Source organism: Mustelus asterias, unplaced genomic scaffold (assembly GCF_964213995.1).
Source record: "Mustelus asterias unplaced genomic scaffold, sMusAst1.hap1.1 HAP1_SCAFFOLD_98, whole genome shotgun sequence".
Taxonomy (NCBI): domain Eukaryota; kingdom Metazoa; phylum Chordata; class Chondrichthyes; order Carcharhiniformes; family Triakidae; genus Mustelus; species Mustelus asterias.
In genome coordinates, this window is record NW_027590146.1 from 967,501 (window position 1) to 979,243 (window position 11,743).

The window sequence follows — 11,743 nt, forward strand, 5'->3', positions numbered from 1 at the left end:
GGGGGGGGTGAATTAGCATCTCAATAGAGAGACAGACATTGTAAACATGTCAGAGACTTCGGGTGGGGTTTGCATCCAGCACACTCAGGATAAATGTGAATCTGAGAGCCTTCAGTCCCCACACCAATAATCCCCCTGCACTGAAAACATTCCCACTCTGATTCAGTGTGTGTGTGTGTGTGTCTCAATCTGCGTTTTTACCTGTGCTTTGCTTGTGTGGACATGATGCTGAATGGACTTGAATGGAAATGCTGGACTCCTCGCTGTGATGTGTTGTGTGTCTTATTGTTAAAATGGCCTTGTCTCTTTTTCTCTCTCTTTTTAACCAATTTTTATCTCTTTTTCTCCTGAGGAATTTTGAAAACTGGGAATGTGTCGCGGATCCAAAGGACGGGAGTGTTTGTGACCAGGACGAGGGAGAGGAGCTCCTTCCAGAGGGAGGGCTGACTGAGGCCTGTTGCTCAGGCTTCACCCTGAGTGAGTTGTGTCTGTTTATTAACCTGATCCAGATTTAATGTTTCATATCAGAGGGAGCGAGATCTGAATGAGAGTGGAATAGAGAGAGAGACAGAAACACACAGGGAGGGAACTGTCTCATAGAATCATAGAAACCCTACAGTACAGAAAGAGGCCATTCGGCCCATCGAGTCTGCACCGACCACAATCCCACCCAGGCCCTACCCCCATATCCCTACATATTTACCCACTAATCCCTCTAACCTAGGCATCTCAGGACACTAAGGGGCAATGTTTAGCACGGCCAATCAACCTAACCCGCATATCTTTGGACTGTGGGAGGAAACCGGAGCACCCGGAGGAAACCCATGCAGACACGAGGAGAATGTGCAAACTCCACACAGACAGTGACCCGAGCCGGGAATCGAACCCAGGTCCCTGGAGCTGTGAAGCAGCAGTGCTAACCACTGTGCTACCGTGCCACCCTATCTCTTTAGTCTCTGCTTTACAACTGACTTGTTGTGTTTGGGTGTTACTGAGAGATTGTGTCACTGAGAGGAGATCCTGGGTTTTTTGCTGTGCTATTTAATTTAAATATTTTCTTGTATTTTAATTATTTTCTCTCTCTTTCCCCAAGAATTAATATTTAGATTTTACTGAGAGATTGTGTAACTGGGAAGGGGGAATCCTGGCCTCTTGTGCTATTTAATTTAAAGAATTCTTGTATTTTAATTAATTATTTTCTCTGTTCCCCAGGAATTTGAATTTTGAAGACTGCAACGGGACTCAGAATCCTTGGACAAGGGGCTTTTCTCCAGAGGAGGATGGATGGACTGAGGCCTGTTCTATAGGCTGCAAGTGAGTTGTTGTCTCTTTATTATCCTGATCCAGGTTTAATTTTAATCTCGCTTTCTTGGATGAACCAGTTCTGGTTCGATTGTGGGGTGGGGTGGAGTTTAAAACCCTGGGGTTAAAATATCCCGGCTTTGCAGTTAGTCACAAACAGGTTAACCCTTTGCTGGGTGGCAAAGAGTAAATTAAATATCTGTAATATGAAGCTGTCTAAAAGTTAGTTTTAAATCCAAGATAACAGGGGATGGGAGACAGAGCGCTGTTCCTAATTGTTGAATAAAATTCACAGAGGCCTTTACAATTCAGTTTTCAGATGTTCAGACTTTCATTGTGTCCTCTCTGCAGCTTTTCCCCCATTCTGTCTATTTCTCTCTGCTTTCTCTCTCTCCCTTTCCTTCCTCTATCTGTCTCTCTTTTTTATTCCCCCTCTCTCTCCTTTTTCCCAGGAAGTCATATTTTGTTGGACAATCTCTCAGTAAAATCTGAGAAGGGGGAATCTTGGGCTCTTGTGCTGTTTAATTTTAACATTTTCTGGTATTTTAATATATTTCTCTCTCTTTTACCCAAGAATTAATATTTAGATTTTACTGAGAGATTGTGTAACTGAGAAAGGGGAATCCTGGGCTCTTGTGCTATTTAATTTCAACATTTTCTTGTATTTAAATTAATTATATTCTATCTCTTCCCAAGGAATTCATATTTAGTTAAACAATCTCTCAGTGAAATCTTAGAAGGGGGAATCCTGGGGTCTTGTGCTATTTAATTTAAACATTTTCTTGTATTTTAATTATTTTCTCTTCTCCCCAGGAATTTGAATTTTGAAGACTGCAACGGGACTCAGAATCCTTGGACAAGGGGCTTTTCTCCAGAGGAGGATGGATGGACTGAGGCCTGTTCTGTAGGCTGCAAGTGAGTTGTTATCTCTTTATTACCCCAATCCAGGTTTAATTTTAATCTCGCTTCCTCGGATGAAGCAGTTCTAGTTAGATTGTGGGAAGTGGGGAGGCTGGAGTTTGAAACCCTGGGGTTAAAATAACTCGGCTTTGCAATTCGTCACAAACACGTTAACCCTTTGGTGGGTGGCAAAGAGTAAATTAAATATCTGTAATATGAAGCTGTCAAAAAGTTTGATGCAAATCCAAAATAACAGGGATGGGAGAGAGTGATTTACCCGAATGTTAAATAAGTTTCACAGAGGACATTACAATTCAATTTTCTGAAGTTCAGCCATTACATTTATCTTCCCCTCGACAGCTTTCTTCCCCATTCTGTCTATTTCTCTCTGCTTTTCTCTCTGTCTCTCCCTCCAGTACTTTTTCCCATCTTCAGCTTTCTCTCCCTTCCTGTCTCTTTCCACTCATCTCTCTCTCTCTCTCGCGTTCTTCCATATCTGTCTATCACTCTCCAGAATGTCTCTCTCTCTCTGGCTCCATCTTTCTTTGTGTCTCTTTAAATCTTTAATCAATAAAAACTCTCCGTTATTGTAAACAGGGAGACAGGAATATGGCATCGCTCATTTCAAAGCAGAATACATGAGAGACTGCAATGGGACTCAGAATCCTTGGACAAGGGGCTTTTCTCCAGAGGAGGATGGATGGACTGAGGCCTGTTCTATAGGCCGCATGTGAGTTGTCGTCTTTTTTTAAAACGATCCAGGTTTAATTTTAATCTCGCTTCCTCGGATGAACCAGTCCTGGTTCGATTGTGGGGTGTGAGGGGGGCTGGAGTTTGAAACCCTGGGGTTAAAATATCCCGGCTTTGCAATTCGTTACAAACATATTAACCCTTAGGTGGGTGGCAAAGAGTAAATTAAATGTCTGTAATATGAAACTGTCTCAATTTGTTTTAAATCCAAGATAACAGGGATGGGAGACAGAGCGCTGTTCCTAATTGTTGAATAAAATTCACAGAGGCCTTTACAATTCAGTTTTCAGAAGTTCAGAATTTCATTTTGTCCTCTCTGCAGCTTTTCCCCCATTCTGTCTATTTCCTCTCTGCTTTCTCTCTCTCCATCCCTTTCCTCCCTCTATCTGTCTCTCTTTTTTATTCCCTCTCTCTCTCCCTCTTTTTCCCAGGAAATAATATTTTGTTGGACAATCTCTCAGTAAAATCTGAGAAGGGGGAATCCTGGGGCTCTTGTGCTATTTAACTTAAACATTTTCTGGTATTTTAATATATTTCTCTTTACCCAAGAATTAATGTTTAGATTTTACTGAGAGATTGTGTAACTGAGAAAGGGGAATCCTGGGCTCTTGTGCTATTTAATTTAAACATTTTCTTGTACTTTAATTAATTATTTTCTCTCTCTTCTCCCCAGGGATTTGAATTTTGAAGACTGCAATGGGACTCGGAATCCTTGGACAAGGGGCTTTTCTCCAGAGGAGGATGGATGGACTGAGGCCTGTTCTATAGGCCGCATGTGAGTTGTTATCTCTTATTACCCTGATCCAGGTTTAATTTTAATCTCGCTTCCTCGGATGAACCAGTTCTGGTTAGATTGTGGGGTGTGGGGAGGCTGGAGTTTAAAACCCTGGGGTTAAAAAATCCCGGCTTTGCAATTCGTTTGGTGGGTGGCAAAGAGTAAATTAAATATCTGTAATATGAAACTTTCTAAAAGTTTGATGCAAATCCAAAGTAACAGGGATGGGAGAGACTGACTTACCCGAATGTTAAATACGTTTCACAGAGGACATTACAATTCAATTTTCTGAAGTTCAGCCTTTACATTCATCTTCCCCTCTACAGCTTTCTTCCCCATTCTATTTCTCTCTGCTTTTCTCTCTGTCTCTCCCTCCAGTATTTTTCCCCTATCTTCAGCTTTCTCTCCCTTCCTGTTTCTTTCCATTCATCTCTCTCTCTCTCTCTCTCGAGCATTCTTCCATATCTATCACTCTCCAGAATCTCTCTCTCCCTCTCTCTCGAATTCTTCCATATCTGTCCATCACTCACCAGAATCTCTCTCTCTCGAACATTCTTCCATATCTGTCTATCACTCTCCAGAATGTCTCTCTCTCGCTCTCTGGCTCCATCTTCCTTTGTGTCTCTTTAAACCTTTAATCAACAAAAACTGTGTTATTGTAAACAGGGAGACAGGAATATGGCATCGCTCATTTCAATGCAGAGTACATGAGAGAGAGGGAAAGAAACAGCTACGGACAGAGACAACGAGTGAGAAAGAGAGGGGACAGGGACAAGGATCTAGACAGGGATATCCATCTTTACACTGAGTGAGAGAGACAGGAGCAGAGGGAGAAAAGAGAGGGAGATAGTGAAAGGGAGATGGAGGGAGTTGTAGAAATCAATCCCTGGAGGGCGATTTTAAAAAGTGTCCCGAAGGAATCAGCAGCCCCTTCCCAAACTGAAAGAGGGAGATGAGCAGTTCCTGGAGTCTGAGAGGGAGACAGGGATGGACTGGGGGGTTGTGGATATTTGATTTAGTTTTAGGAGATTCTGTTTGCAGATTTCTCTCTCTCTGTTCATGCCATTCTGATGTTTCTGAGAGATTGTGTAACTGAGAGGGGGGAATCCTGCGTTTCGGTGAGATTTAATTTAAATGGTTTCTTGTATTTGATTAATTTTCTCTCTCTTTTCCCCAATAATTCATATCTTGTTAGACAATCTCTCAGTAAAATCTCAGAAGGGGAATCCTGGCCTCTTGTGCTATTTAATTTAAACAATTTCTTGTATTTTAATTAATTATTTTCTCTCTCTCTTCTTCCCAGGAATTTGAATTTTGAAGACTGCAATGGGACTCGGAATCCTTGGACAAGGGGCTTTTCTCCAGAGGAGGATGGATGGACTGAGGCCTGTTCTATAGGCTGCAAGTGAGTTGTTGTCTCTTTATTATCCTGATCTAGGTTTAATTTTAATCTCGCTTCCTCGGATGAACCAGTTCTGGTTCGATTGTGGGGTGTTTGGGGGGGCTGGAGTTTGAAAGCCTGGGATTAAAATATCCCGGCTTTGCAATTAGTCGCAAACAGGTTAACCCTTTGGTGGGTGGCAAAGAGTAAATTATGTATGAAACTGTCTCTAAGTTTGTTTTAAATCTAAAATAACAGGGGTTGGAGACAGAGCAATGAACCTAATTGTTGAATAAAATTCACAGAGGCCTTTACAATTCAGTTTACAGATCTTCAGATTTTCATTTCATCCTCTCCACAGCTTTCCCCCCATTCTGTCTATTTCTCTCTGCTTTTCTCTCCATTTCCTTCCTCTATCTGCCTCTCTTTATTCTCTCTCTCTCCCTCTTTTTCCCAGGAATTAATATTTAGTTGGACAACCTCTCAGTAAAACCTGGAAAGGGGCAATCCTGGGATTTTGTGCTGTGTAATTTTCATTCTGGGTGTCCCGGGGGGTTTGATTTCACTGCCTCAGCCCCTCTCTGCCTCACTCTCTCTGTATAAACTTTTCCCAAATTACAAAACGCTCAACACAGCTGACTGCAGCTTGTGGGATCTTGCTGGGGATTTTGTTTTAAAAAGGGTGTTTTCTCAGAGGCAGTTTAAACCTTTCAGGGGACTGTGGGGAAGTCTCCAGACTTGGGACAACACACACACAGGGTTGGGGGCTGGGGGTGGAGGGCGGGGAGGTGGGCAGTCAGGTATACTGGTATTCTGGGAGACTGATATTCCCAACAAGGGCCAGAGGTCTCAGTGCTGAAACATATTAAACTGTTCAAACAGAGGCAGGCAGAAAGCCATGAGGCTTCAGAGCTCCCTGTCGATGCAAAGGTAACTCCCATTGCCAAAAAGTAGCCACATGTGAAGTGGAAACACCTTCCCTCAGCTTGTTACACACTGACCTTTCCACAACCCCAACATGTTTACAAACACTCGCTGCAGTTTCTGCAAACTTTGTATCAAACTGCCTCCCATTCTGCTCAATACTGACCCCCTCTCAACCTGGCACTGAACTAGTGTCTGAATTGAGACAGAGACACACAGACAGAGTTTTTAAAGCTGAAAGTTTTAAAGTTTGATTATTAGTGTCACAAGTAAGGCTTACATTAACACTGCAATGAAGTTACTGAGAGAGAGACATAGATAAAGAGACAGAAAGAGACAGAGAGATAAAGAGACAGAGAGGATGTTTAAAGTTTGTTTATTAGTGTCACAAGTAAGGCTTAAATTAACACTGCAATGAAGTTACTGAGAGAGACAGAGATAGAGGGAGCATCCAGAGTGGGTTCAGGAACACATTTATTTATCAGATATCTCTCTCTGTGACTCTTTAGCGATGAGATATTCAGCCAGGATGGTTTCACTGACCCTCTTCAGCAGGCAGATATTCCCAAATCCAGCCTCGGTCTCAGACACACACACACACCACTCACACATTCCCTCTGCTCTGTCCAAGGGAATATTTTAATCCAGGAATTTCTATTTTATATTTACAGGGTGAGGGGGGGAGAAACTCAACTCAAAAATCCTGCAGTGTCTCCAAGCTGCTTTTAAATTTCAATTCAAACCCTGGGCCACATGGGAAGCTGCAGAGATTGGGAAACTTACCAAACCCAGTTTGTGTGTGTGAGTGTCTGCAGCTTTTGTGTCTTTGAACTTGCGAGGGTGCCAGGGAGAGAATGTCACTGTCTTCACCTCTCTCTCTGCCTCTCTGTATAAAAAAATCACCAAATTAAACCACACTCAATAATGCGACCATACACAATTAATTATCAAATATCTGTCTCTCTCGCTTTATCTCTGTCTCTCTCCCTGTTCTCTCTCTCCCTGTCTCTTCTCGAGCAGAAACAGATGGAGACAGAGAGGCAGGGAGAGAGAGGAAGAGGGAGGGATGGAAACAGCTGGAGTTGTGGGTTAGATTCCGGGGGAGAGACACAGGCTGTTAGAGGGAGGGGGGGTTTCAGTGAGGGACAGGGTCTCCAGTTTAATTCTGAGGGTCCTGAGAGAGGGATTTCACTGTCTCAGCCCCTCTCTGGCTCCCTCACTCTGTATAAACAATTCCCAAATTAAAAAACGCTCAACACAGCTGACTGCACTTTGTGGGATCTTGCTGTGCACCACAGGGATTTTAGTTTTAAAAAGGGTTACTTTTAAGAGGGAGTTCCAGCCTTTCTGGAGATTTGGGATGATGCAGACACACACACACACACACACACACACAGGGTAGTGAGTGGGGAAGGGGGCTCACAGCAGGCGAGAGAGTGGGGGGATGGGGGGAGGACTGTGTCCCATCTGATTCAGGTTCACATTGCTGCTGCTGTGGGATCTTGCTGTGCACACACTGGGCCTGTGGCCTTTGCCTGCACTGCAACAACGACCACACTTTATTAAACTAAATCTGGCTCAGGGACCGCAAAGTGGGTTCAAGGAAAAAGCTTGAAAAGGGGTTGGGTAAATTCAAGTACTTTAATCACCGAGGCATCGTAGGCTCTGGAGCAAGTGCTGGGGAATGGGAGGAGGATAGATTGGGATTTGATGGCCAGCATGGAGCTGGTGGGCCGAAGGGCCTGTTTCTGTGCTGTGTGACTCCAGATTCTTTTCTCTCTCTCTTTTCCCAGGAATTTCTATTTGGATGGGGGGGGGGTGTAGAATTTCCCTGTCTCTGTCTCTCCAGCGTTCTTACCAATCCCAGCACCCCTCCCCTCTCTCTCTCCCCAGACATTCCTGTCTATATTTCATCTTTCAATAAAATGTTTAAGAAAACACTAATGTGAATTGTTGTTAATTTAATTTGGGGAGAGAGAGAGAGGAGTGGATCCCATTTCCCACACACTCTCCTGCAGTCCTCACCCACATTTATTTAATCTGGCCCTCACCAGGTTGTGTGTGTGGGATCTTGCTGTGCACACAGGTGGGTCTGGCTCCCTATTCCTCGCACTGTGACCGTGAGCAGAACTTTAAACAGGAAAGATTGAGGAGAAGGAGAAGGGTTGGGGAGGCGGAGGAGGCAGAGAGAGAGATAGAGAAATGGAGGGAGAGCTAAACAGAGAGGGTGTGGGGGGGGGGTGTGAGAGGGTCTCAGGAGGGGCAGGGGGAAAGAGACACAGAGTCTGGGGGTGTCCTTTTCCATCGTGGGACTGGCAGTGGGATCTTGCTGTGCAGAATTACCTTCATTGTCATTTGAATCATTCATTCATTGACTCAGGGAGGGTGGGTGTGTGATTGTGGGATTGTAAATATTGTTACCACTCTGAGGTGATGTTTCCCTCTGCGCTATTTTGTAACCCCCTAAATGGACACACCTCACCTCGTAATCTTAAGTAAGTGTGTGTGAGACAGGAGAAAGCTACTGGTTTTAGACAGATGTGCAGAAGGAGGTCATTCGGCCCATCTAGTCTGTACCGACCACAATCCCAACCAGGCCCTATTCCCATAACCCCACACTTTTAACCTGCTAATCCCCCTGACACTGGGGTCAATTTAACACGGCCAATCCACCCAACCCGCACAGCTTTGGACTGTGGCAGCAATTGGTAAATTAAAGCAGGATCTGACACTCTCTGTATCAGGAACAACTAACAGGTCTTTAATCTAGACTGGGTGACAACCTTATTAAAACAATGAACAAACTGAATAAACTCCCCAATAGAATGCTGTTCCAATGACAAGACTCACTCAGGAATAATGAAATAAATCATTACAGAATAGAGTCACCCTCGAATAATATAACACCAGGCGTCTGTTGGAAGTGTGAACTTCCTTCTGCTGCTTGGGTCTGGAATACTTTCTGAGTTGGTTTCTGCTTCTATTTAGATGGTGATGTGATGAAGCTGTATATATTACTGCAGGATTCAGTATCAGACTCTCCCTCCTTCAATCTAAAGAGGCAGCAAGGTCGCTCCCTCCCCGTTATTTCCCCCTGTCCCGGGTTTAAATACCCAGAATCTCCTCACAGTATTCCTGCAATTTGAGTGGCTTGAGGCTGTCACCAACGCCCCAATTTGAATGCAATTGGTTGTGTGTGTTTGGGAGCTTGTTTTAAAATCATTGACCCAATTCAAAGCCTGTTTTGCTCTGCTGGGACTCTGGCTGCTGCTCTGGACACAAATGTTGTAAAGTTGTCTTCTGCAGCCCTGCTTTCTGCAGTTTAAAATCCCCAGCACAAAGACACAGGCTTCCTAAAGACACAACGCTGGATGGTTCGTTTTGGTTTTCTCAGCATTTCTTTTCAATATTTACATTTGTCAAACACCACATCTTTAACCCTATATATGCAGCTTCATAACCATATTAGAGAGAGACAGTGTGTGAGAGAGACAGAGAGGGAGAGAGAGAAAGAGGCAGAGAGGGGGAGAGAGAAAGAGGCAGAGAGGGAGAGAGAAAGAGGCAGAGAGGGAGAGAGAAAGAGGCAGAAAGGGAGAGAGAGAGAGGCAGAAAGGGAGAGAGAGAGAAAGGGAGAGAGAGAGAAAGGGAGAGAGAGACAGAGAGGGAGAAAGAGACAGAGAGGGAGAAAGAGAGAGAAAAAGGGAGAGAGAGAGAGAAAGGGAGAAAGAGACAGAGAAGGGGAGAGAGAGAAAGAGACAGAGAGGGGGAGAGAGAGAAAGAGGCAGAGTGGGGGAGAGAGAGAGACAGAGAGGGAGAAAGAGACAGAGAGGGAGAGAGAAAGGGAGAGAGAGAAAAAGGGAGAAAGAGACAGAGAAGGGGAGAGAGAGAAAGAGACAGAGAGGGGGAGAGAGAGAAAGAGGCAGAGTGGGGGAGAGAGAGAGAAAGGGAGAGAGAGAGAGAAAGGGAGAGAGAGACAGAGAGGGGAGAGTGAGGGAAAGCAGGAAAGGGCAGCAAGAGGTGAGGTTTGTGGGGGGTGCAGTGAGGGGGTGGGGGAAGAGACACAGGATCACAGTGACCCGAGCCGGGAATTGAACCCGGGTCCCTGGAGCTGTGAGGCAGCAGCGCCAACCACTGTGCCCCCGTGTGGCCCTGCACGTTATGATTCAATTCTGAGGGTCCCGGGGCGAGGGGGGGGGGGTGGATTTCACTGCCTCAGCCCCTCTCTGCCTCACTCTCCCTCTGTATAAACACTTCCCAAATTAAAACACACTCAACACAGCGAACTGCACCTTCTGGGATCTTCCAGAGCACCACAGAGACTTTGTTTTAAAAAGGGTTTGGCTTCGTTTTAAGAGGGAGTTCAACCCTTTCTGAAAATTTGGGATGAGACACACACACACACACATAGTCACACACACACACACATAGTCACACACACACACACACACACATACACACACACACACACACACACACACACATAGTCACACACACACACACACACACACATAGTCACACACACACATAGACACACACACAGGGTAGTGAGTGGGGAAGGGGGCTCACAGCAGGCGAGAGTGTTGGGGGTGTGTTGGGGAGGACTGTGTCCCATCTGATTCAGGTTCACATTGCTGCTGCTGCTGTTGTGGGATCTTGCTGTGCACACACTGGGCCTGTGGCCTTTGCCGGCACTGCAACAGCGACCACACTTTATTGAACAAAATCTGGCTCAGGGACCGCAAAGTGGGTTCGAAGGAAAGAAAGTGGAAACGGGGTCGGGTAAATTCAAGCACTTCAATCACCGAGGCATCGTAGGCTGTGCAGCAAGCGCTGGGGAATGGGGGGAGGATAGATTGGGATTTGATGGCCAGCATAGACCTGGTGGGCCGAAGGGCCTGTGTCTGTGCTGTGTGACTCCAGATTCTCCTCTCTCTTTTCCCAGGAATTTCTATTTGGATGGGGGGGGGTGTAGAATTTCCCTGTCTCTGTCTCTCCAGCGTTCTTACCAATCTCAGCACCCCTCCCCTCTCTCTCTCCCCAGACATTCCTGTCTATATTTCACCTTTCAATAAAATGTGAAGGAAAACACCAATGTGAATTGTTGTTCATTTAATTTCAGGGAGGGAAAGACAGAGAGAAAGACAGAGAGAAACAGGGAGGGAGGGAAGGAGAGAAAGACAGAGAGAGAGAGAGAGAAAGGCAACCGAATAAAACCTGCAGCAACCGCTTTAATCCATCGGATTGGGGATGTGATTGTGGGTTTTCCTGCTATATATCTCTCTCTCCCATCTTTCTCCTTTGATTGTGAGTTATCAGGGAGAGAGAGAAAGGGAGGGTAACAGAGGGAGATCAAAGGCAGAGGGGCAGGGAGAGGAGACACACTGGAGGGGGGGTGGGTTAGGGGGGGGGGGTCCTCTGCTCTGCACTCACAGCCCAGCTCCCCAGTCTCTGGGGAAAAGACCCTCACTCACACCCTCCCAGAAGGTGGGATTTGGAAACAGCGGCTGTGTGACTGAGGCTGAATCTGTGCTGTTGTGTTTGAAAAGATTTTTTCCCAATATAAAGATATTGGAATCTGGCTGCTGCCACATTGCAGTGAGAGAGAGATGTGGCTTTGCAGGAGGAGCTTCCCTCCTCATTTCCCCATGGAAATCACTGAGAAATAGCAAACGTGGCCCACAACACGTCATTATTTTAAACGGTCAGACAGA